Raw genomic sequence first — 25,688 nt, forward strand, 5'->3', positions numbered from 1 at the left:
CCAGTGGCTTTGTAGACACAAAGACGATGCCAGGGATAGGACCAGAAGCAACTCCACTCTCAGCCCAGTGCTCTCTGCTCCGAGCATCTGTGTACTCCTAGGCAAGATACTGGCCATATATACTCTTCTGTTTTCTAGCTAAGGACCCAGAGCTCTCCTACTTTGTGATTCTGGGGTCTCTTTGGGGAGATGAACCTGTATGCCAGAAAAGATGATGTGTAACTATATTATATTGCATGTAAGATCCAAACAGGAGGAAGGAGGAAGAAATCAAGTGGGGCTGTGATGACTAGAACTTGAGTCAAGTGTATTAGAACCTGGAAGGGTATCAGCGAATGGCTCAGAATCTGCAGACAGTCCTGGGCTCAATTCCTGCTATGCCACCATCTGGACAAGTTAATAAATGACCTCTATCTCTGACCCTCAATTTTCATATATGTGAAATGGGATGACGGGGTTAATTGGCAGAGCTAATTGAAATAATGTGTACGTGTAAGAGCTGGGACAGTGACTTAACAGTGTCCCCTAATATCTGTCCTCCCTTCTAAGTTTCCGAACAGAGTTCCAAATTCTCTGCTACTCCTTCCATTGAGAGGTAGAGTCCAGTTCCCTTCCCCTTCTGCCTGAGCTGGCTCGAGTGCCTTGCTTGACCAGTAGAATGATGTTCTGGGACTGAAAAGGCTAGATCGTAAGAAGTCTTGCAGCTTCTGCCTTGGGTTTTTGGAAAACTTGCTGTTGAACTCTGAGACTGCCGTGCTGGGGAGACCACGTGTATAAGCAGACACAGAGGCCCGAGGCTGCACAGGGAGAGATGGTGGGCAGCGTTGTGCTGAACCCTGTTAACCTCAGTAGGGAAGGCACCAGGTTCAAGAAACTGAAGAAGTGAGCCAGAAAGTGAGACATGGGGTTTTATTAGGGGCTTACCTATGAGAGGGTCCGGTGGTGGTGGGCTAGACAGGAGAACCGCCTAACCTACCGTCCAGTGGCAGTGAGCTGGACAATATCACTGCATGGCCCAGCAGTGGTAGGCTGGGTGGTTATGCTAAACTGCAACACTTGTAAACAGCATGCAGTTTCTATGTAATAGGATTTTCACTTAATACCCTCCCTTTAATGATCTCTACCTGGCAACCTTCATCCAACCCAAAACCCAGGACCTTAGTCCCCTGTATGGCCTATGTTCCATGGGATGTGACAGCAGGAGGTTAGGGAAGGAGTGTGGGGTGGCCGGGAGAGCTCAGATGTTCCTCATAGAGCCTGCCATACAAGGTCATTCTCAGGGTACGCTTGTTATTGCTGTCAGGGCGTTTACCCTGCAGGTAGTTCCAACCATCCAAACCTTAGCCACTGGGTCAAGGCAGCAGAAGACTCAAACATTGTGTAGCAGACACGAGTGGTCTCCTTTGTACCTCACAGAACCATGAAAGATAATAAGAAATAGGGGTGATTTTAATCCTCCAAGTTTTGGTGTGGTGTGTTAAGCATGAAAAGTAGCGGCCTGGATGTTAGCACTCATGCTGTTGAGTTGTGACTCCTTCCTTCCTGGCAGTCCCCACGTACCTCCTTCATTCTCAAATTTGCTTCAATTCTGAGTTTTGCCTGGCTCTAAACACTTGCCTCCATGTTCTCGTTTCACCTACACCGAAATCACAAAGAGAGCATAAAATCGAGAGTGTGTATAAGGAAGTGCCTGGTACTTAGTAAATACCTATTAAAGAGAAAATCAAATACAATTCCTGGAGAATCTGCCAAATAAGTGGCATCATTCAATTAAACCAGTTTAGTAAAACTGGGTGATCCATTTGGCACAGCTTTTGTCGTGACTTAGAATACGGAGTGTGGGTCAGCTTATATCTTTATTTCAGGCCTCTAACCCAGCACTTCTTCTCTCAAATGAGGGAGAATTCCAAGTACATCTATCAAAATTCACAGTTGGATAAAGAATACCCTGGGGTGGATTCCCTCCTGCAAAACCCTTTCTTTGTTTTGGTAAATTACATATTGTGAGAAAGACTTACTATGCATCCTTAGAGAAAGATAGAATATTTTTCACTAGTATGCAATTGATCAGTGATCCATTTGTTTTATCTGGTGGCTTTTCAGTTTATAATGAAAGTTAAGGGCCTTCTTTCTACAAAGATGCACATATGCATGCAAACAATATTCTTCATATACCTATGGAAGGAGTGGAGCTTAGTCACAGACCCCAGAAGCCCATGCCTGCATTGAGAATACCTGACCTAAACAGGATCTTATAATTTAATAATACCTTCTTCCTAGATAGAATGCTCCTAAAATTTTTTTTGTTTGTTTGTTTGATTTGCCTGCTTGGGTCATATGGTATAGAAGAATCTTTCCCCTTTTTCCCCTTCTCCAAACCATCAGGGTTTTTAGTAGAGTTAAGGTTGTTGATATGACTTTGCAAAGCTTTTATACCGCTAGGCTATCAGAGGTCATTGGACTGATTCCTTGCCGCCTTCTTTGTTTGATTTTTCTCTTGGATGTTTCTAGATTTTGCTCCATTTATTAAAATCACACTCAATAGACCTACAAAAGCATCCGCTTGTAAGGAGAACTCATATTTAGCTTGAAATCAGCTAAGCAAAGTCTCCTCCAACCACACTGATTGCAGAAAGCAACGCATAATTAAGTGTTTACTGAAAAAGCCAGCAAACAGGGCCTGGGGGAATATGTCAGAGCAGCTCTGGTCTCCATAGCAACATCCAATGAGCCTTCCAGAATAATGAATGTGTTCTCAGGATCACTGATGCAAAATGACAAAACGGCAACTAAGAAGAACAGAAAATCAACTACATCATTATGTTCAGAGAATTAAATATTTAATATCTCCGCTTTCTCTCCAGCATTCAATAATCCTCATTTATTCCTGGTTGTTTCTAAGTTGCTTAAATGGAGGGCAACTGACATCTGTTGAGTACACCCCAAACTGCACGTCTCAATGCTAGTTACACAGCCTTGTAGAACACATTTTAAGCGATTGGGAAAATGCAGTGTCAAAAATCACAATGGAGTTTTTATTAGCCATGATGCCAGACCGTCCTCTCCCACTGATGAGAATATATTCTGCTTTGAAATGAAAGAAAGCACTCCAAACCTCTTTGGGCAATTTTTTTTTCCTCATTGAGAAGTGTGTTCTGAAATTTAGTGGGCTTGGAAGGAGGTGGGTGGGGTTGAGGAGCTGCCAGTTTTCTGAGGGTGTAAGTGTTCAGTGAATGTTTTCCTACATGGAATCTTGGAGCCGCATCCCTGACTTGAACACTTGGGGCTAAGGAAGCCTCAGCAGCCACGGCCCAGACATCTTTCTCTCCACTTCTTGATCTTCTCATGAGGTAGCCAGGCACCAGTGGGTCAGAGCTGTTTCCTATTCTCAAAAAGGTCATTTACTTTCACTCAGTGACATCACCATCCATGGCAGGCAATCAGAATATACATGTAAAAAACAAAAAACAAAAAAACACTAGCTCAGTGGTTACCAGCCAGTGCTAACAGGAGGACCAATTCAAAAGAAATTATGCAAACTAAATAAAGACAGGGGGCCTGAAGGAAAACTTACCTTTGTTTTCCCATCTCTACACTCGGGAGATTTTTCCTTCAGGATACTTATTTACAATATATTGCTGAAAATTGGTTTAGCATAATGGCATATTTATGTGTGTGTAAGCATGTTCATATATACATTGTAGAATAGTAATACTACTAGTAATCACAGTAATATTATTTATTGAGCAATTATGACTTGTCATGCATTTTGCTGGACAGTTTCACGTTTATTGCATATGATAATCATAATGACCCAGCAATGCATTTTATCCCCATTTCCATATAAAGAAACTGAGATTCAGAAAAGCTAGATAACTTGCCCATGACTAGCAAATGATAGGTGAGAATTCAAATAGAAATTTGCCTCTAGGGCCGGGCGCGGTGGCTCAAGCCTGTAGTCCTAGCACTTTAGGAGGCCGAGACGGGCGGATCACGAGCTCAGGAGATCAAGACCATCCTGGCTAACACGGTGAAACCCCGTCTCTACTAAAAAATACAAACAACAACAACAACAACAAAAACAAACAAACAAAAACTAGCCGGGCGCGGTGGCGGGCGCCTGTAGTCCCAGCTACTCGGGAGGCTGAGGCAGGAGAATGGCGGGAACCCGGGAGGCGGAGCTTGCAGTGAGCCCAGATCCGGCCACTGCACTCCAGCCTGGGCGACAGAGCGAGACTCCGTCTCAAAAAAAAAAAAAAAAAAAAGAAAAGAAATTTGCCTCCAAAAATGGTTTTATAGGAATGTGTACGTTTATATATGTACTTGGGGCACACCTCACAGAGCACGTTTAGGTAGTTTCACGAAGCTGGATGAGGAATCACGCTTGTTAATGCAACACCAAGGATGTATTGCAGCCTAACAAGCCCGTCATCTTCGAAGTGTGCAACAAGTGGTGGACGCCCTGCACCGTGGCGGTTTCCTTTCTCCATCTGAGGATTCCACAGAGTGCTCCAGTGGAGTTCGTTGCTTCCTCTGAGAAGCACTAAAAAGGAGATGGGTAGCGTCCAGTCAAACCGCCGGAGACAAGCTGCAGCTCTTGATAATAAATGTGTGCGAGCCTGGCTGCGTGGAGTCCGGAGCACCGGCTGACGCGTGTTGTGCTGAAACCAGCCTCCGTTAGATGAGAATCACTCTGAATGGGAGTTCTGAAATGTAAAGTTTCCACTGGGATATGACTGAAATGGAGGAGTGTGTGTGTGCATTATAAATACAGTCCTCATCATTCTTTTCCTTTGGCTTTTAGGATCTTGTCTCTCATGTAGTCTCTCAATAGATGACTATAATTTGGAGGTTGGTTTGATGACCTGAGACTGTTATGTAGACGAAAGCCAAAAATTGCTAGAACTGTAATATGCATCATTACTTTTCAGGATTCCCTGTAGCAAAGAATATGGCCTTTTTTTTTTTTTTTTTTTTTTTTTTTTTTTTTTTTTTTGAGACAGGGTCTCACTCTGTCACCCAGGCTGGTGTTCAGTGGTGTGATCTTGGCTCACTATAGCCTTGAACAGCTGGGCTCAAGCTCCCCTCCTGCTTCAGTCTTTTGAGTAGCTGGGACTCTAGGTGTGCACAGCCATGCCCAGCTAGTTTTTCAGTTTTCTTTAGAGACAGAGTCTCACTGTGTTGCCCAGGCTGGTCTTGAACTCCTGGGCTCTTCCACCTCAGACTCCCAAAGTACTGGCATTACAGGTGTGAGCGACTGTAAGGGCTAGAATATTATAATTATGAGCAAGACATATCAACTTCTGTACTCATAGTCATAAAAATTATAGTAAGTATTCAATAAGTGTTAGAACGATGATGTAACAAAATAATAACCAAGGACTTTCTATGGATTATCTCATTTAATCCTTATAACAATGCTTTTAGGTGAAGAAACTGATGCTTAGCAAAATTACGTAATGAGGCCAAGGCCACAAAGCTGATGAGAGATGGAACCCGCAGCATTTTTGTAGAGCTGACAGCCAATTCTAGGCTCAGTTTCTAGTTATTTTTGTAGAAAATCAGAAGTTAACTGGACAGACATTCAAAGCTATCCTTATTTGAAACATATTTCAGTTATGAGATGAAGACCATGATACATTCAATAGATAGGGCTTGTTCTGTGTTAATCAATGCATTCATTGGTCCATGCAATATGATTGAGTAGACAAAATGAGGCAAAGTCTATACTGAGTACCGAAGAGATAAAAATAAGTAAATATAGTCCCTTGAGAGAGGCTGGAAAATCTTACCATAAAAGGCATACACAGGGTATTAGGGAAACCAAGAAAAGGAATGCTTCGCTCAGGTTTAGAAGTGGGAGTGGAGTTCAAGGTAGCTGCACAGAGCCAGTAAGATAAGCCAGAAAGCTGTTGTAAATGTAAAGAGACACAGGCCAGGGCATGGCTGGGAAATGTGGAAGGGTAGGGTAGGGTAACAGTCTGAATATATAATTACTGGATTATTTACTAAGAGACCTAGCATTCGTTTCCCTTTCAACTTCTCCCCAACCATGGAGCAAGAACTAGGTTTGAGGCAGCTTAAAACCAGAAGGCTTTTTGGATTAAAGATAGTTGAAATTCCCAGCATTTTGAGTTGATAAAACAACTCAGAAAACTCACGCTTCTGCTAACACTCTGTTTTCTACAGCACCTTTGTCCCAAGGGTATTTCCAGGGCATTTTTTTTTTCCACACTATAGTTTCTTTTCTTTCTTTCTTTCCTTTTTTTTTTTTTAAGAAAATCCTTTGTCTTATTAAAAAAGACCGTTATGAGAGGCCAGGCACAGTGGCTCACGTCTGTAATTCCAACACTTTGGAAGGCTGAGGTAGAAGGATTGCTTGAGACCAGGAATTTGAGACCAGCCTGGGCAACATAGCAAGACCCTATCTCTACAAAAAATTACCACTCCCCAGACCCCCCCACCAAAAAAAATGACCAGCATGGGAATGTAAAATAGTGCAGCCACGTTGGAAACCAATTTGGCAGTTTCTTAAAATGTTACACATTTAAACAAGTTCAGACCTGGCACAAAGGCTCACATCTGTAATCCCGACGCTTTGGGAGGCTGAGGCAGGAGTATTGCTTGAGCCCAGGGGTTTGAGACCAGCCTGGGAAACATAAGGAAACCCTATCTCTTAAAAAAAAAAAAAAAAAGAAAAAAAAAAAAGTTGGGCGAGGTGGTGTGCACCTGTAGTCTCAGTTACTCTGGAGGCTGAGGTGGGAGGATCGCTTGAGCCCTGGAAGGTGAGGCTGCAGTGAGCGTGATCATGCTACTGCACTCCAGCCTAGGCAACGAAGCGAGACACTGTCTCAAAAAAAAAAAAAAAAAAAGTTCAAAGTATTAAAAATTAGACATAAATTTGCTGTATAATTCAGCAATTCTATTACAAGGTATCTATACGAGAGAAATGAGAACACATGTCCACATGAAGACTTGGACATGAATTATCATAGCAGCATTATTTGTAATGGCCAAAAACTGGAAACATCACAAATCCAGGGAATGGTAAATGCTTAAACAAAATGAACTGCATCCATAAAAGGAATATTAATCTGGAATAAAAAAGGAAGAAAGCCCTATTACATGCTAAAAGGTAGATGAATCTGAAAAACATATGCTGAGTGAAAGAAGCCAGATGCAAACACAGTTTCTATGATGGCATTTATATGAAATGTCATGAAAAGCAGAATTTTAGCAACAGAGGATTAGGGGTTACTGGAGGTGGAAATGAGGCATGTAACCTCAAACTGACACAAGGGACCTCCTTAGGCTAACGGAAATGTTCTAAAACTGGATTATGGTGATAGTTCCATAACTTTGAAAATGTACTAAAAAAAATTAAATTGTACACTTAAATGAATTTTATGATACTGTAGATAAATTATACCTTTAAAAATATTTTTATAATGATCCATAGCCTCCTAAAATTTTCATTTTGGTTAGATGGCATATCTGAAATGTCATTTTAAACATTAACAACTATAGCAGTCATTTTGGCTTCTATAAAAAATACAACTTTCAGAGCTGTTTTATTCTTTGGCTTAGAAAAGAAAAGAATACAAGACTTTAAGATGGCTCAGGAATTTAGTAAGTCATTGAAGCTGAAACTTCCCACCATGTTCATTGAAATTAAAAGATTGTGATTTACAGATGTTTTCCAGTGGGTCTGGACTGTTTGTCAGCGTTTCAGATTCTGTAGAATTTTCTGGGCATGCCATGGAGCAATTAGTACTGACAGCCTTTTTCCATAATTGTGCTATATGCAAGGCTAGCCCTGGAAATAAACGGTGGTGCTCAGCTAACAGCTATGAATGAGCCAACACAAAAGCATGTTACTTTCCTTTGGTTATGTACCAAATTAGCATTTCACAGCATTGCATGTCTTTTTTGAACAGCCATGAAGCAGACATTATGGGAGACGTTTGAAGGAATCTAATTTGCCTCGATTCTAGTTCTATGTATTAAGCCAACTTTTCTTGGATAAGGACTGAAAAGTAAGTAGAAAAATTTAAGTCTAGGAGAGAGAGTTATAAGATCAGCACAGACCATTCTCAAGAATCCAAGCAGGCATCACATGACGTTTCAGACTTGACCTTTCACCTCCTAGGAGAGCTCGGTCTTCTGCTCTCGGCTTCCATAGTGATTAAGAACAAACAGTCCCTGGTCTCAACCAGGCCTACGTTTTGAGTTCTGATTCTGCCATCTCTTACCATCCTTTTTCTTTCTTTCTTTTTTTCTTTTTGAGACCAAGTCTTGCTCTGTCACCCATGCTGTAGCGCAGTGGTGTGATCTCAACTCACTGCAACCTCTGCCTCTCAAGTTCAAGTGATTCTCCAGCCTCAGCCTCCTGAGTAGCTGGCATTACAGGTGCATGCCACCATGCCCAGCTAATTTTTGTATATTTAGTAGAGACGGGGTTTCCCCATGTCAGCCAGGGGTGGCCTTGAACTCCTGGTCTCAAGTGATCCACCCATCTCCACCTCCGAAAGTATTGAGATTATAGGTGTGAGCCACCGTGCCAGGCCTTTTTTTTTTTTTTTTCTTCTGGGATGGGGTCTCACTCCTATCTCGCAGGCTGGAGTGGCAGTGGTAATCTCACAGCTTACCACAGCCTTGATACCCCAGGTTCAGGTGATTCTCCCACCTCAGCCTCCCAAGTAGCTATAGGTGCATTGCTAGTGTTTTGTATTTTTAGTAGAGATGGAGTCTCTTTATCTTGCCCAGGCTGGTCTTGAATTCCTGGGTTCAAGCAATCCTTGCCCCTCGACCTCCCAAAGTGCTGGAATCACAGGCATGAGCCACTGTGCCTGGTACTTCCTACTATCATTGGTGAGTGATATGGTTTGGCTGCGTCCCCACCCAAATCTCATAATGAACTGTAATTCCCATAATCCCCACATGTCGTGAGAGAGACCCAATGGGAAGTAATTGAATCATAGGGGCAGTTACCTCCATGCTGTTCTCGTGATACCGAGTGAGTTCTCACAAGATCTGGTGGTTTTCTAAGGGGCTCTCCCCCACTGCTCACCCTGCACTTCTCCTTGCTGCTGCCACGTGAAGAAGGATGTGTTTGCATTCCCTTTCACCATGATTGTGGGTTTCCTGAGGCCTCCCCAGCCATGCTGAATTGTGAGTCAATTAGGCCTCTTTTCTTTATAAATTACCCAGTCTTGGGTATGTCTTTATTAGCAGTGTGAAAATAATCTAATACAATGAGTAACTGACATTTTTTAATCCTCAGATTTTCTGTCAGAAAACATAATAAGAATTATGTCTGTCCCAGAGGGTTTTGTTTTGCTTTTGTTTGTTTGGTTTTGAGACAGAATTTCGTTCTTGAGGTCCAGGTTGGAGTGCAATGGCAGGGTCTCGGCTCACTGCAACCTCCGGCTCACACCATTCTCCTGCCTCAGCCTCCCAAGCAGCTGGGATTACAGGTGCCCGCCACCTTGCCTGGCTAAGTTTTTTGTTTTTTTAGTAGAGACAGGGTTTCACTATGTTGGCCAGGTTGGTCTTGAACTCCTAACCTCGGGTGATCTGCCCACCTCAGCCTCCCAAAGTGCTGGGATTACAGTCGTGAGCCACCGCACCCAGCCCCAGAGGGTTATTGTAAAGGATTATAAAAATAATTTATATGGAGAGCTTGGCCCAAATTAGGTATCACCAAACACAGGCTATTAGTAACGGTAGTCATGCTGCCCTGTAGAATCGTCTATCAGAGATAGGAGCACTGTTTTGTAATTATAGATTAGAAACATCTAGAATGTGTTCAGATGTGAACTATTTGAGGAAGGAAATATCCTCTTATGTTCTTGGCGTGAAGCACTGTGCCTGTCACACTGTGTTCCTCTATAAATATTTTTCTACTCATTGAGCTGAATGGTGCCTCATTTTATAGATGAGAGAAGTAAGCTCAGAGATGGTGAATGGTTTCCCTAGGTTGCATAATCAGTGCTATGAGGGAATCCAGTATTTCTGGCCCTTTGCCTGGGGCATTTAGCCCAGTTAGCAACACAGAGTGATTTGCTGGGGAAAAGCTAGGAAGTGGGGCAGATTCATAACACAGCCAGGCTGCAGATCAGGAAGGTGCTCGTGTTTTTAGCTGGACCTCATGGTTGGTTGCCTGAACCACTGTCTCCCTAGCACCTTTCAAACCCCGAACCCTATTTTCACTGTGCCTACCCAGGAAAACCTTACCTTTGTATCAGTAGTGAATTTGCCTTTCCTATTCTTACTCCCAGGCTTCTGAACTTTATGGCAGAAACCCATATAACCAGGCAGATGCTGCATTACACATTTTGGGATTCCAGTGCTTAATGAAGTACCTGAGACATAGTAGGTATGTCTTTGAGAGAGTATGTGAATGAGTGAATAAATGAACACGTCTTAGTTCAAAGTCCGGTAGTTGTCTTTGGTCAGCTCCTCTCCCACCTCCAGAGTCGTTGAAGGCAGTAGAAGAGCAGCTGTGAGCCCATTCTCTGGAGTTTAGACCCAGTGGCAGCATTTCCTATCAGCACGCTCTCGGGCAATGCACTTCATCTTTTGTCTTTGTCCTCATCTAACAATAGCGATCTCTTTGTCCTTATTTAAAAACATGGATAGTAAGAGAATTGACTTCATTGGGTGAGAGAGAGGACTGCATGCATTAATGCATGTAAAGCGCTTGGCATATTGCCTGGTACATCAACAAATACTGTCCTATTATTAGTAGTATTATTATTACTCCTATCACCAACACAACCTCTGATTCCCAAACTGGGGAGGAAGATTTTGCTCTTGAGTTGAAGGAGAGACCTGGAGCCTTTAGGTGTGAATGATCTCACATTCTAAGTTCCTACACTCAGATTTTAAACCAGGGAAATACGTGGTCCAATTGGTATTCTAGAAAGAGTACAACTTCAGGGGAGTTACTTCAGAATGAGCCAAAATGTAGAATTATAGAAATTTAGAGGAGAAATAAGATTTGGGGGTCATTTATTACATTTGAGGTTTATTTATTAAATAAGCCAAAATGTAGAATTATAGAAATTTAGAGGAGAAATAAGATTTGAGGGCCATTACTTTTAATGGCGAAAACCCCAATTACTTTTGCAACCTAGTAGCATAAAACTTTCACCATCCTGTTGGGAAAATTGCGATCCACAGGTGAAGTGCCTACCAGTCAGACTCCAGGGTCCGGGCATATTGAGTCCCAGCTCCAAGTATTTAATATTTCTCATGCTGTCATCTCTTAGCACACAGTCAAAAATGTGTCCTGTGCTTTTTAACCTCCTTTGATGCTGGTGGGTCTGTGCCATCCTCCCTCTCGTTTAGTGCTAGTGGGGAGAATGTGTTGTATAATCCTGCCCTCTGCTGGGTAATATGCATATTGCAGCAAAGGGAAGCGGATGAGAAATCCGCCAATAAAGCCAGCCAGATGTCACACTGAACGAGTTTCCCTGTCAGGAGAAATGGCAATCCTGGGGTTCCTTGGGGTGTGTGTGAGGGATTTCCTGGAATTCTGGTACCAGGATGGAAAGCGTAGTCTTTTATTAAAGGAGCGAGGGCCGAGCAGTGGGGGGTGATAATGTTTCTTTCAAGAGGAATATTGGAAGCAGCCACTCCTTTAGCCACCTGTGTAATCGCCATTCTCTTACTAAGTCTCAAACTCTTGCTGTATTACTAAGAGGTGTTTTGCAGGAGTCATGGTCTATTCTAGTTTGTAAGTCTCTGCACATTTAGAAATTGGTTTATCAAGACCCAGGAGAGTGCATGCAATGAATCTACCCTGTGTACAAAAAAATTTGCAAAGCATAGTCAGTTTATAAAAGATGATCAAATTAAACTGGGACTGAATGTAGCTATGAGTGTAACCATTATTATGTCAAGAGAGTGACAGCTTCACAGCGAAGCCTGCAATTCTCCATCACAGCGTTTATCTTGCTTGTTGAGTTCCTTAGTCTGTCTTACAAGGCTACACACTGCATAAGGACATGGATCATATTCACCTTATTTTGCTGCTGTATCCCCAGAAAGTAGTAATAGTGTCATGTACACATGAAATGCTCAGCGATTAGTTCTTGCCCGACCAACTGAAAATCCTGTTGACTGTCTCTAAAGTCATGTTGATAGTTGATAGGTGAAAAGTTCCTTTGTGTTTTTCAATAAATATCTGCAGTGTGGGTCATCGTGTTGCAATTGTTTAGTCTTCAACTGTGACCACAGCCCAAGGAATCCGTAGAACTAAAAGTACATATTTGATCTTAACTTTCTGAGCATTGAGCCTACCAACTCCTTAAAGGGACAACCATGTGAGTAACAAGGCTTAATTTGATTATTTACTGATACAGAATGTGTGCTTTTATTAACTAGGGTTAGAGTTTTGCATTTACTGGCAATGAGAATTTGGGCAACACATTTATTGATGCTAGGTTTCTGTTTCTGTATGTTTCTGCATGGAGATATAAGTGGTATCCATTTCATAGTTTTGTTCTGAAAAATAAACGAGTTAATTTATTTAATTTACTTGGCTCCAAGGCTTATATGTGGAAAATGATCCTTAAATGTTATCAGTAAAAGAAGCAGGAGGAAGATACAGGAAGGAGAAAGAAATAGCTATGGTTGTTTTATCAGATACAATTGATGATTTTATTATCCTTGTTTTATTACCTATTAGGCATAATGGTTGTTAAATCTCATTAATTCAAAAACTTTTTTTTTTTTTAATACCAAGTCTCACCATGTAGCCCAGGCTGGAGTGCAGTGGCATGAACTCAGCTCACTGCAACCGCCGCCTCCCGGGTTCAAGTGATTCTCCTCCCTTAGCCTCCTGAGTAGTTGGGACTATGGGCGCCATGCCCAGCTAATATTTGTATTTTTAGTAGTGGCAGGGTTTCACCATGTTAGCCAGGCTGGTCTTGAACTCCTGACCTCGTGATCCACCTACCTCGGCCTCCCAAAGTGCTGGAATTACAGGTGAGAGCCACTGCGCCCGGCTTCAAACTATTTTTATATAGAGAAACCACATTTTAGGTTTTAAGGTGCTACATTCTCTAGTTGGAGAAATTACTTAAAAATACAAAATTAGCTGAGCATGATGGCGCATGCCTGTAATCCCAGCTACTTGGGAGGCTGAGGCAGGAGGACCACTTGAACCCAGGAGGCAGAAGTCGCAGTGAGCCGAGATGGAGCCACTGCATTCCAGACTGGGTGACAGAGACTCCATTTCAAAAACAAAACAAAACAAAACAAACCAAAAGCAGTATTTCATTTTTTCCTTATTTCAAGAAGTCATGCCTTCTCACCATGGGGAAATTTGAAAACATAGAAAAGCACCAAAGGAAAAAAAAAATTACCATTAACCCCACCACTCACAGTTAACTACTCTATAACCTTTATGGCTTTTTACATTTTATGCAACTTTTATTAAAATCATTCTGCTTTGTAACTTTTCTCACTTGTCATGGCTCCTCTCCCACACTATCAGGAATCAAATTTTAGAAGAATATTTAAAGACTGACAGTACCTGCTTGCATGGGTTCACCATAATAGAGGTAACTAGAGCCTTGTTGCAGGATGTTAGATGGTTCCAGGCTCTACTCTATGACAATGACAATGTGTGAAGCCACCTGATGACCTAAATCCTTGCATGAATTCTTTATACTTGCATTGGAGGTAGCTGTTTTGGCAGTGGAGTTACTGGGTAAAAAGACCCCCGTGAAGATTCTTTTCTCAATTCCACACATGGTTTAATTATCGGAATCAGGTCTCAAATATACATTGAACCTCAAAAATGGTGAGGGATAAAGAAAGATCTTCTGTCTAAACTCCAAATTCTAGCAGGGCGCAATGGCTCATGCCTATCATCCTAGAACTTTGAGAGGACAAGGTGGGAGGATCACCTGAGGTCAGGAGTTCAAGACCAGCCTGGACAAAATGACGAAACCCTGTCTCTACTAAAAGTACAAAAATTAACCAGGCGTGGTGGTGCGCACCTGTAGTCCCAGCTACTCGGGAGGCTGAGGCAGGAGAATCGCTTGAACCCGGGAGGTGGAGGTCGCGGTGAGCTGATATCCCACCACTGCACTCCAGAGTGAGACTCTGTCTCAAAAAAATAAACAAAAATGAACTCCAAATTCTGGGCTTCCTTAACCTTCTTGACTCTCTTGGTCCATTTACCCCAGACCTCTGCTATCCACGTTCCACCCTTCTTAGGGATTTCTGAAGGGCAGTTTGCATCGTTCCCTGCTCCTTCCCTGGGAAGTAGTGACTCTGGGCCATGGCCCTAGTAAATATTTAACAACTGGCTCTCCAGAGAAGTGAGGGATGCCCTCATGCATAGCATTTGCCTTCTGTATTCGTCAGCATTCTGTAGAGGGACAGAACTAATAGGATATATGTATATATGAATGGGAGTTTATTAAGGACTGTTGACTCACACGATCACAAGGTCAAGTCCTACAATAGGCCGTGTGCAAGTTGAGGACCAGGGAAGCCAGTGGTGGATCAGTCCGAGTCCCAAAACCTCAAAAGTAGGGAAGCAAGCCCACAGTGCAGCCTTCAGTCTGTGGTCAAACTCCCGAAAGCCCCTGGCAAACCACTGGTGTAAGTCCAAGAGTCCAAAAGCTGAAGAATTTGGAGTCTGATGTTCGAGGGCAGGAAGCATCCAGCAGGGTAGAAAGATGAAGGCTGGAAGACTCAGCAAGTCTGCTGTTCCATCTTCTCCTGTCTGCTTTTCTCTAGCCGTGCTGGCAGCTGATTAGATGGTGCCCACCCAGACTGAGGTTGAGTCTGCCTCTCCCAGTTCACTGACTCAGACGTTCACCTCCTTTGGCAACACCTTCACAGACACACTCAGGAACAATACTTTTCATCCTTCAATTCAATCAAGTTGACACTCAGTTATTGACCATCACACCTTGCATGGTGTAAATTCCCAGCATGGCCAATTTTAAGCCACCAACATGATATCGCTGAACATGGAGCTGGGAAGGGAAGTGCACAATTGGCTCTCAAGAGCTGGAATGAGCCAGCTCTAGCATTGCACTGTGGGTACCAATGAGTAGACAAAACAGCCACCTGTCCCGTCTTCCTTCCTTAAGGGAGCTATGAAGGCCAAGAGATAAGTTGCTCTTCTCATTCCTCTTTACCTTAGGCCCCCCTCACAGCCTTGAGAAGAACCAATTGTCATTCCAGGTGCAAAAAAAAAGCACCTCACTGTCCCTCTTTACCTCTCCCAAATCTTTTCCGTCTGGTTGTAGATACATTATACTTCACAAAGTTACACATGCTTCCTTTTCATAATTATTGGTAAATAGTTTAACATGCAAACATCTAATTGTGTCAATAACTGAAATCTGCTTATACTAACATGGAAATGACTATCATAAAATCATTTTCTGTTTAGATTGTGTTAAACACACTAGATGGGTTTCAGAAACATTCGTTTGCATTAACAACTTCATTTTACAAATTAAAACAATCAAAACACAAGACAGGTTCCTTAGTGTGTCCAATTGCATTTCAATTTTTTTGTGCAAATATTTCCAGAGCATCCTTGCATATATAAGAGTTCATATTGGGTGCAGGGATGGATACAAAGCTGGGCAATATGAAGTGCCCCACACTGGGCATTTCCTAGTGTCAAGAAATGGGTTAAAAATTTTACATATCATCTATGTGGTTTAGTCTTCATGATGAGCCTGCATGGAAGGTTATTTTCATCCCTGTTCTATAAAAAAGGAAACACGTTTGGGATCAAACCCAGCTCACTGACTCCTGGCTGCAGGTCTGTTTTCTGAGCCACTCAGTATTGGTCTGCTTAAACTGCCATAACAAAATACTGTAGTTTGGTATTGGGTTGTTTAAACAACAGGAATTAACTTTGTTCCATTCTGGAGGCTACAAGTCCCAAATGAAACTCCAGCATAGTTGGGTTCTGGTGAGGTCTCTCTTTTTGGCTTCTTGCTGTATCCTCACATGGCTAGGGAGGTAGGGTTGGGGAAGAAAGAGAGAGTATGCTGCCTAGCTCTGGTCTCTCATCCTCTTCTTATAAGGACACCAATCCTATTGGATTAGGGCCCCACCCTTATGGCCTCATGTGACTTTGTTGTTGTTGTTGAGACAAGGTCTTGGTCTGTTGTCCCAGCTGGAGTGCAGTGGCTCAATCTCGGCTCATTGCGACCTTCCCCTTCTAGGCTCAAGCCATCCTCCCACCTCAGCCTCCCAAGTAGTTGGGACCACAGGTGCGTGCTACCATGCCCGGCTAATTTTTGTATTTTTTGTAGAGACAGGGTTTCACTATGTTGCCCAGGCTGTTCTCAAGCCCTAAGCTCAACCTGTCTGCCCACCTTGGCCTCCCAAAGTACTGGGATTACAGATGTGTGCCACTGCACGCAGGTGATCTCATTTAACCTTAATTACCTCCTAAAGATTCTGTCTCTAAATACAGTCACAGTGGGGGCTGGGGCTTCAACACAGGATTTTTGCTGGTACATGATTCAGTCTATAGCACATTCCAACATGCTTCTTTCCATCCAACAGTTTCAAATACATGTATTTGGGTGCATATGTTTGAAAATGATAATTGGAACTCAGCTCTCTTTCCCCCCAGTCTGTCATCCCATGTGGCTTACACCGTTAAGAAGAAAGATGGGCTTTAATCAAATGTTAAATGGCTAGCAATGGAAACAAAATACTGTTTGACACCCCAACCTGGATGATTCTCAAATGCATTATATGATGTAAAAGAAGTCAGACTCAAAAGACCACTAAGTGGATGATTCTGTTTATATGCCATTCTGGAAAAGGTTAAACTATAGGGACAGAAAAGGGATCAGTGACTCGTGGATCTTTTGGGGGTAGGAATTGGGATGGAGAAAGGAATCAGTTTCAAAGCAGTATGGGAGAATTTTGGCGGATGGTAGAACAGTTCCATATCTTGAGTGGGATGACGGTTATACAACAGAATGTGCTGGTCAACTTGCAGAACTATGCCATAAAATGTACGTTCTGCTTACTGTATGTGAATTTTACTCAGAGTGTCTGGGATTGCTGTCATTCATGTCCTGTCACGTGAAGTCTCGGGATCCAAGCTGCTTATCCTAGCTCTGCCCTTCTGCCTCTTTGGGTATACCTTACAGGGACTCTTCATATACAATTTGTTTTTAGAGTAGCCAGCCACTCAGCAAACATAATTTTTACTTTTCTTTTTATCTGTGTCCTTATTGATTTCTATGTCTGGGAAATAGGCTTGGCACTGGGCAATTTCATTTCTGTTGTCTGGCATTATATGCACAATGCCGTGAGATCAATATAGTTATCCCCAGTTTCCTGATTCAGAACTGCGTCTTGTGTTTCCTTCAAATAACACAGGTGGTAAAATGGTAGAGTAGCATTTCCATCTTGCGCCTGGTATCATAAATGTTCACTTATGGCCTCCTGATTAGTTTGTCTCCTGTTAAATATTGCCAGCATTTCCTTTCACGGCTCAGTGTTGATGAGAATACTACTTAACAGAAACCCCAACTCAAACCGAATATCTCTGTGATCCCAAGAGAATGGCAACATCCACTGAAACTTCTTTCTCCAAGGCTCCCACATCTTCACATCTCATTCCGTCACATGCCCAAGTCTGAAATAATTGTTGTGGACACAGGGTTGCACACATTTTGATTGGCTTAAGCCAGTCCTAAGCCTCACTGCAAGGCTGGGAAATACTGTTTTGTTGTTCAGAAGGAGAAAGTGGAGTGGGCTGCTGGGAAGGCTTCCAACAAATATCTGCTACAGTCCTCAAGCCTGACCAAAAAAAGCTCATTCACTGGCCAAAAATATGTTTCCTATTATCTATGGGTGTGTTGTCAACATCTTTTATTTGTAAAGACGCAGACGGGGTGGGAAGGTGTCTTGTCTAGCACAAGTATCTGTGGTCAGTCTCTGGAGGGGCACCATGAGCTTGCTGGAGCATCATCACTTTCTCAGTTATGATAGAGGAAGAAGGGTTACAAGTTGGCTTTGGAGTGTGGCAAGAGAAATTGTGATCTTTTCTTTCTAAATCCACAAGCATCTGAAGATCTTGCATGGATATAATTCTGGTGAGAGTGGAAAGAAGAGGAGATTTGTGGTCACTTTTGTACAATAATTAGAATCAACATTTATTTAGTGTCTTATGCAGCATATATTTATGGGATTTATAAACAAACAGCATGTGGAGACTGCTGCGTACTGAGTTAAAGATGTAGTTTTCTCCAACCGCGTTCTATTTTCCGAAGATCTCCATTTGGTCTGCATGCCAAATCTGCACACAGCTTGTTGTCTAGAATGGAGTGTTTCATCCTTTACTCCAAATCTGTGACAGAGACAGCTGGTTGTTCTCAATATGTATTCTCTCTCTTTTTCTACAGTCATAATAATAGAATAAATTGTAGAATAAAAAACTACATTAGTCAGTCTCCTTTAAGACTACTCATGGCTATGAGATTAAGTTCCATTCATTGGGATAGAAGCAGAAGGTGTATGTGTAACCTCTAGGAAGCATCCTTAAAAAAAAAAAAAATTAGAGGTGGGGTCTCGCTTTGTCATTCAGGTTGGAGTGCAGGATAGGATTGTGGCTCACTGCAGACTCGAACTCCTGGGCTCAAGGGATCTTCCTGTCTCCAGCCTCCTGGGTAGCGAGTAGCTGGGACTACAGGCACGTGTCACCATGCCCAGCTAATTGTTTATTTATTTATTTATTTTTATGGAGACAAGGTTTCACTATGATGCCCAGACTGTTTTTGAACTCCTGGCCCCAAGCGATCTTAGGAAGCAGTCTTGAAGGAAGGAAATGTGACTTTCTCTCTTTCTTCCTTCCTTCTGGCTGGAATGTGGGCAAATTGGCTAGCGCTGGGGTTATCACCTTGGATCAGAGGGTGAGAATTGTGTGCTGATGTTGGTAGAGAAACAAGATACAAAGCATCTGGGTTCTTGATGAGCATGGGGTCATCATACCAGCCCTGGACTGCCTGTGCTTATGTGTAAAAGAAATAAACCATCACGTACAAGCCATTCCAGTGTTATTTTTCTGTCACTTGCAACTGAGCCTAATAATAACACTGATAGCTAATGGTTAGAACAGTGTCTGGCTTTTAGAAGCTTCACAGAGGGAAGCCTTTACACGGACTCAGTTCATCTTTACAATAACCCACATGGGCTATTGTTACTTTACCCTTTTCATGAATAAGGAAATGTATTCATCCATTCTTGCATTGCTGTAAAGAAATACCTGAGACTGGGTAATTTATAAAGAAAAGAGGTTTAATTGGCTCATGGTTTCACAGCCTGTACAGGAAGCATGAGGCTGGCATCTGCTTGGCTTCCGGGGAGGCCTCAAGACACTTACAATCATGGCAGAAGGTGACAGGGAACCAGGCACCTCTTGTATGGCTGGAGCGGGAGCAAGAGGGGTGGGGGGTAGGTGCCACACGCTTTAAACCACCAGATCTCATGAGAACTCACTATCGTGGTGACAGCACCAAGGGCAATGGTGTTAAACCATAAGAATCCACCGTCATGATCCAATGACCTCCCACCAGGCCCCACCTCCAACACTGAGGAATACAACTGGGCATGAGATTTAGATGGGGACACAGATCCAAACCCTATCAGGAAAGTAAGTCCAAAGTCACACACACACTAAGTGGTGAAATACAGATATTTGAACCTAGGCTATTTGGCTTGAGGGGACCCTGTACTTAATCTCTATGTTGCCTTTAGCTAACACAAATGTTAATACCACCCAGCCGGCTCTGCTAGAGAAATTTGTACAGAGGGAGCTCACGTCTGGCACAGCACACTGAGGAAGTGATTAGATTGGAGTTTCTTTCAGAAATTGCTTTCTGATGAATTGAATGCAAATAATCTCAACCATATGGATTAAATTGCCATTAAAATATACATACGGGTTTAAAAGTGGAGAGCAAAGCATGTAGCCAAATACACAGTGTGTTTCCTTGTGCTTGTAAGACTGGATAATTAGCCTAAAGTGCTGAATGGCTCCAGCACGTTGAAGTTCACCTATTCCTAACTAATTAGGTTTTGTGGTGTTTTTAGGGTATCTTTGGGAAAATTACAGATTGAACAGGACCTTCTCTCAAGCTCGTGAGGGCTGATGTGTGTTTGGTGTTTCCAAAGCTAATTTATTGTAACCTAAGAATCTTACTCTCTTGTTAACAGATTATTTTTTCTTGTTTCTATTTCAGAATTTCAGACTTAAAAATCCCTTAGGAGCTTTTATAAACTGGGGAAAGTAATCTCAAATCAGACAAAATCGAAGGATTCATATTCACATCCAAGGTAACAGAAATCTTGAAAGATTTCATCATAATTCTTGAATTGCTTGTCAATAATTGAGTGAAAAAACAAACCACCCCACAAAGCCCTGTTGTTGGTCAATAATTGAGTGAACGCAATAATAATTGAGCCCTATTGGGCCTTGTGGGGTTGTTTATTCAGTCAATTATTGACAAGCAATTGTTTACTAGATGCTGTCTTCTAATAATGTGACTTTGGGTAAGTTACTTCATATACATTGTCTCTAACTGAGACAACATTTGTACAAGGTTAAAAGTCCTTTGCAAATAGTAGGCGACTGAAAATGACAGTTGCAGTTGTTATCATTGTTTTCAAGGCCCTATGCTAGGCAAAGAAAAAATTAGCATAAAGTTAGAAAATATAGGACAGCCCGGGTGCAGTGGTTCACACTTGTAATGCCAGCACTTTGGGAGGCCAAGGCAGGCAGATCAGTTGAGTTCAGGAGTTCGAGACCAGCCTGGACAACATGGTGAAATTTTATCTCTACCAAAAACAAAAAATATTAGCCAGGTGTGGTGGTGCGCCTGTAGTCTCAGCTATGCAGAAGGCTGAAGCAGGAGAATCGCTTGAACCGGGGAGGCAGAGGTTGCAGTGAGCCGAGATCACGCCACTGCACTCCAGCCTGGGCCACACAGCGAGACTCTGTCTCAAAAAAAAAATAAAGAAAAAAACAAACAAAAAAAAAAAAACAAAAAAGAAAATATAGAGCAAACGTGCTATACCCTGTCTTCATGTTTACAGAGATGGCTACTCATTTATTTATTTAAATGTCACAAAAATGTTTATTCCGCATCTGTTATTTTCCAGCTACTTTACTAGGTACTGAACACTTAAATTGATGCTTGGTTCTGGTCTTAAGAACTCTCCTTACAACCTAGAGTAGAGCAGCACGGTCCAGCAGAAATATAATGTGAGCCACAGACGTAATTGAGATTTCCTAGGAGTCACACGGGAATGTAAAAGGAAACAGGTACAAATAATCTGTTAATTTAACAAACTTGTCAATATATTTTGTTTCCATCACTCCTGTTATCTTTTCAACATAAACTCAATATAAAAAATACTAATAAGGTATTTTACATTACTGTTCTTACTAAGTCTTCATCTAGTTTATATTTTACGAATACAGCACATATTAATTCAGATGCTAGGTTTCCATTGGAAATACTTGGTCTGTTTTAGATTTCATCAAATTTACACCTGAAAAAGTAGCTTTGCATACTCCAGTTGTTCCATACTTTTAAAATTCCCATAAAGGAAATCAAGTATCAGCTTTTATATTTATTAGAATTAAATAACATTAAAAATTGATTTCTGTTGTTGCACTAGTGACCATTCAAATGTTCAACAGCCACATGTGACCAGGTGTTACCGGAATCAACAGCATAGGTCTGGAGAGGGCAGTAACCAGTAAATAATCATAGAAATAATAGTTCAGTGAAAATGTGGTAAGCATTTTGAAGGAGCCGTATGCAGCATCGAGAATGCATGAGCAGAGGACCAGTGCCTGGCTTGGGAGATGAGAACACTTTCCTTGAAAAAGGGATATTTTGACCAAGGTCCAAAGGATGACCAGGAATTTTTCAGATAAAGGAGGCTGAGAAGATCATGTGCAGGCCGGGCACGGTGGTTCACGCCTGCAATCCCAGCACTATGGGAGGCCGAGGCCAGTGGATCACTTGAGGTCAGGAGTTCGAGACCACCCTGGCCAACATGATGAAACCCTGTCTCTACTGAAAATACAAAAAAATTAGCCAGGTGATGAAATGGAAACAATTATAATCCCAGCTAATACTTGGGAGGCTGGAAGCAGGAGAACTGCCTGCCAGGAGGCATGAGGCCGCAGGGAGCCAGACCCCACTGGACTCAGGCCTGGGTGACAGAGTCAGACTCTGGTCAAAAAAAAAAAAAAAAAAAAAAAAGAAAAGAAAGAAAGAAGGAAGGAAGGAAGAAGGAAGGAAGGAAGGAAGGAAGGAAGGAAGGAAGGAAGGAAGGAAGGAAAGAAAGAAAGAAAGAAAGAAAGAAAGAAAGAAAGAAAGAAAGAAAGAAAGAAAGAAAAGAAAGAAAGAAAGAAAGAAAGAAAGATCATGTGCAAAGTCCCTGTGGTAGGAGGGAACATGGTTTAAGAGAGAACAGAAGGAAAGCAAGTGTGGCTGGAATTGAAAAAAAAAAAAGGAGTAGAAAAGGTAATGCTAGTGAGGTTGATAAAGTCTAGGCCATTCAGGAACTTGTGCACTAAAGACCCAAATCCCTACCATATGACCTAAGAGGATTGAAAAATTATTGAAAGATTTTAAGCAGTCAAGTGATTGGATTTGCACTTTAAAAAAAAAATAACTTTTCCCCCTTATTGCATGTTCTCTAGGAGCCCTCAGTAGAATGCTTCAGGAATCATTGACACACATTCATGATTGGCAAGTGAGAAGAAACCCATGCTGCATCTCAGGATTAGGGGCTTCATTTACAGTGTACAATCCAACAATAAAAGGTGGTTCCCCACCCCTGAGGAACTAGATGAGATTAACTCAAGCTTTTCCCGGCCCATCTGGTGGAAGATGAAATTCCCTCTCAATCACTGTTCAAATTCCCAGCGGCTTGTGACCTAAGGGGCCATGGCAGCTGTCTAACACAGAATTATATAACAGAAATTCTGCAGACAGGAGGTGACAGATGTGGGGCCCAACTACAGTGCCTGGTACTGGATGGAGCAAATGTCAGTTCTTTACCCTCTCCCGGACACCTTCCAGAATAGCTGATGTGCTTACTCCCATTACAGTATTTAATCTAGTAGGGAAGACAGACAAACTGTAATTTCTTGTTAACTTTTTGCATGCTTAAAAGATCGGTCGCTAGGTGTGGTGGTTCACGCCTGTAATGCCAGCACTTTGGGAGGCTGAGGCGGGGGACAGCTTGAGCCCAGAAGTTTGAGACCAGCCTGGCCAACATAGGGAGACCCCTTCTCTACAAAAAAGTAAAACATTAGCTGAGTGTGGTAGTGCATGCCTGTAGTTCCAGCTACCTTGGAGGCTGAGGTGGGAGGATCTCTGGAGCCTGGGAGGTCAAGGCAGCAGTGAGCCATGATCACACCACTGCACTTCAATCTAGGCAACAGAGCAAGACTCTGTCTCAAAAAAGTGTGTGTGTTGAGGGGGAGTCTATGCCTTGTGTGTAACACTGTGCCTGGTATATGGTAAGTTCCCAGAGAATAAATACTTAGCAAGAACTGCACACGTGTAGGAGAGACAAAGACATCTCAGTTGAGAAAAGCTGCGAGTAAAGAAATTGAGAAATGAAATCAAAAGGATGAAGTTCATTTTTTTTTTTTTTTTTTGACAGAGTCTTGCTTTGTTGCCCAGGCTGGAGTGCAGTGGCGCGATCCTGGCTCACTGCAACCTCTGCCTTCCAGGTTCAAGCAATTCTTCTGCCTCAGCCTCTCAAGTAGCTGGGATTACAGGTATGTGCCACCACGTACGGCTAATTTTTGTATTTTTAGAAGAGATGGGGTTTTGCTACGTTGGCCAGGCTAGTCTCAAACTCCTGGCTTCAGTTGATCCACCTTCCTCGGCCTCCCAAAGTGCTGGGATTACAGGCAGGAGCCTCCATGTCTGGCCCAGTGCATGAAGTTTGTCATCGTTAAGCAGATTGCCGTTTTTCTTCCTGCATAACTCCACAAAAGACGTTTCTCCCCAACAAGTTTTCTAATGGGCTGAAATTAAGTTGAGGATAGGGACCAGTGTTATAAATAAAATGCTTGTTCCCTGGTACCACAAGGAAAAATTAACATTCAGACAAAAAGTTTTCTCAGCAAGCCAACTTTACTTTCTGCAGAAAGGGTACTGCTCATCAGCAATCTTGCCACGAAAGTACAATGAACAAAGGAAAGGTAGGAATACTTATCCCTTACGCATTGGGTCCTTACTGCTGTGTCCAATCTCTATTGGTTGGAGCTGGACCTCACAGTCTAAGCTAAACCTGATTGGCCACTAACTCAAAACTTTTCTAAATCAGTAGAGGCAATGGAGAACAAAAGGAAAAGAGGAAGTTGCTTGCGAAAGGACTTAGAAAAGTAGTAACATTTCAAAATAATGAAGGGGCATAGGCTGTGAGCTAGAACATGCCTGTGAACATGTCTAGTACAAATATATTGATTAAAGTACAAGGACATAGAATGTACTACATGCCTGTGAGCATGTCTACCACAAATATCTTGATTAAAGTACAAAGACATAGAACGTACTTATTCCCTTATGTCTAACAGCTACATAGGATAAGGCTTAACAAGGAAGCTACATAAGATAAGGCTTAACAAGGAGTTATTAGCAAAACGCAAGAAGGCTTTGAAGAGAGTTAGTCTTTAAAAGAAACTATTATTTCTAATATTTATTATTATTATTATTCTTTAACAAGAAGGGGAACTTTGAAAAGGAACTTTTTACTTTCCATAACCAGGTATTCTACATTAGCACATCTCAACCTTTAACATAAATCACCCACAGACCTTGTTAAGATGCAGATTCTAATGCAGCAGATCTGGTGGACCTAAGGTTCTGCATTTCTAACAAGCTCCCAGGTGATGCTGATGCTACTGACCTGAGACCACACTCAGAAAGCCTATGGCTACACAAAAATCTGCACACAGATATATTTATAGAAGCTTTACTCACAATCACCCAAACTTGGAAGCAACCAAGATATCTTTTAATAGGATATAATAGGGTAAATATGAATAGTTTGTGGATAAACCGTATACATTCAGACAATGGAATATTGTTTAGCACTGCAAACAAATGAGCTATCAAGCCATGAAAAGACATGGCAGAATCTTAAATGCATGTTAGTAAATGAAAGAAGCCAATCTGAAGAGGTTAGATACTGTAAAATTCCAACTATATGACATTCTGGAAAAGGCAAAACTATGGAGACAGTAAAAAGATCAGGGATCACCAGGAATTAAGTGGGAGGGAAGGATGGACAGGTGGAGCACAAAAGATTTACAGGGAAGCAAAATTACTCTGTATGATACAAGTGACAGATGCATGTCATTATGTATTTGTCCCAAGTCATAGAATGGACATAAAGAGTGAACCCTAATGTAAACTGTGACTTTAGATGATCATGGTGTGCCATTGTAGATTCATCAGTTATAACCAATATATCATTCTAGTGTGGGATATTGATAATAAGAGAGGCTATATATATGCCAGCAGTATATGGCTATCTCTGTACCTCCCTATTCATTTTACTGTAAATCTAAGACTTCTGTAAAAAAATCATCTTTTTGAAGAAGTTCTGTATTCATCCCTCCTTCCCTCTCAGCCCCT

The 25,688-nt window shown here is 42.1% G+C and overlaps 1 long non-coding RNA gene across 1 annotated transcript in view; it reads left to right on the forward strand.

Annotated features, from left to right (window-relative positions):
• Positions 1–22,032, forward strand: part of LOC108583569 — a 43,791-nt gene extending 21,759 nt beyond the window's left edge. Inside the window, exons 3-4 of the long non-coding RNA XR_002519314.2 lie at positions 20,256–20,349; positions 21,175–22,032. This is a non-coding gene — a long non-coding RNA (uncharacterized LOC108583569). The remainder of the gene's footprint in view (positions 1–20,255; positions 20,350–21,174) is intronic.
• Positions 22,033–25,688: the final 3,656 nt, after the last annotated feature.

This window comes from Papio anubis, chromosome 18 (assembly GCF_008728515.1).
Source record: "Papio anubis isolate 15944 chromosome 18, Panubis1.0, whole genome shotgun sequence".
Lineage (NCBI taxonomy): Eukaryota > Metazoa > Chordata > Mammalia > Primates > Cercopithecidae > Papio > Papio anubis.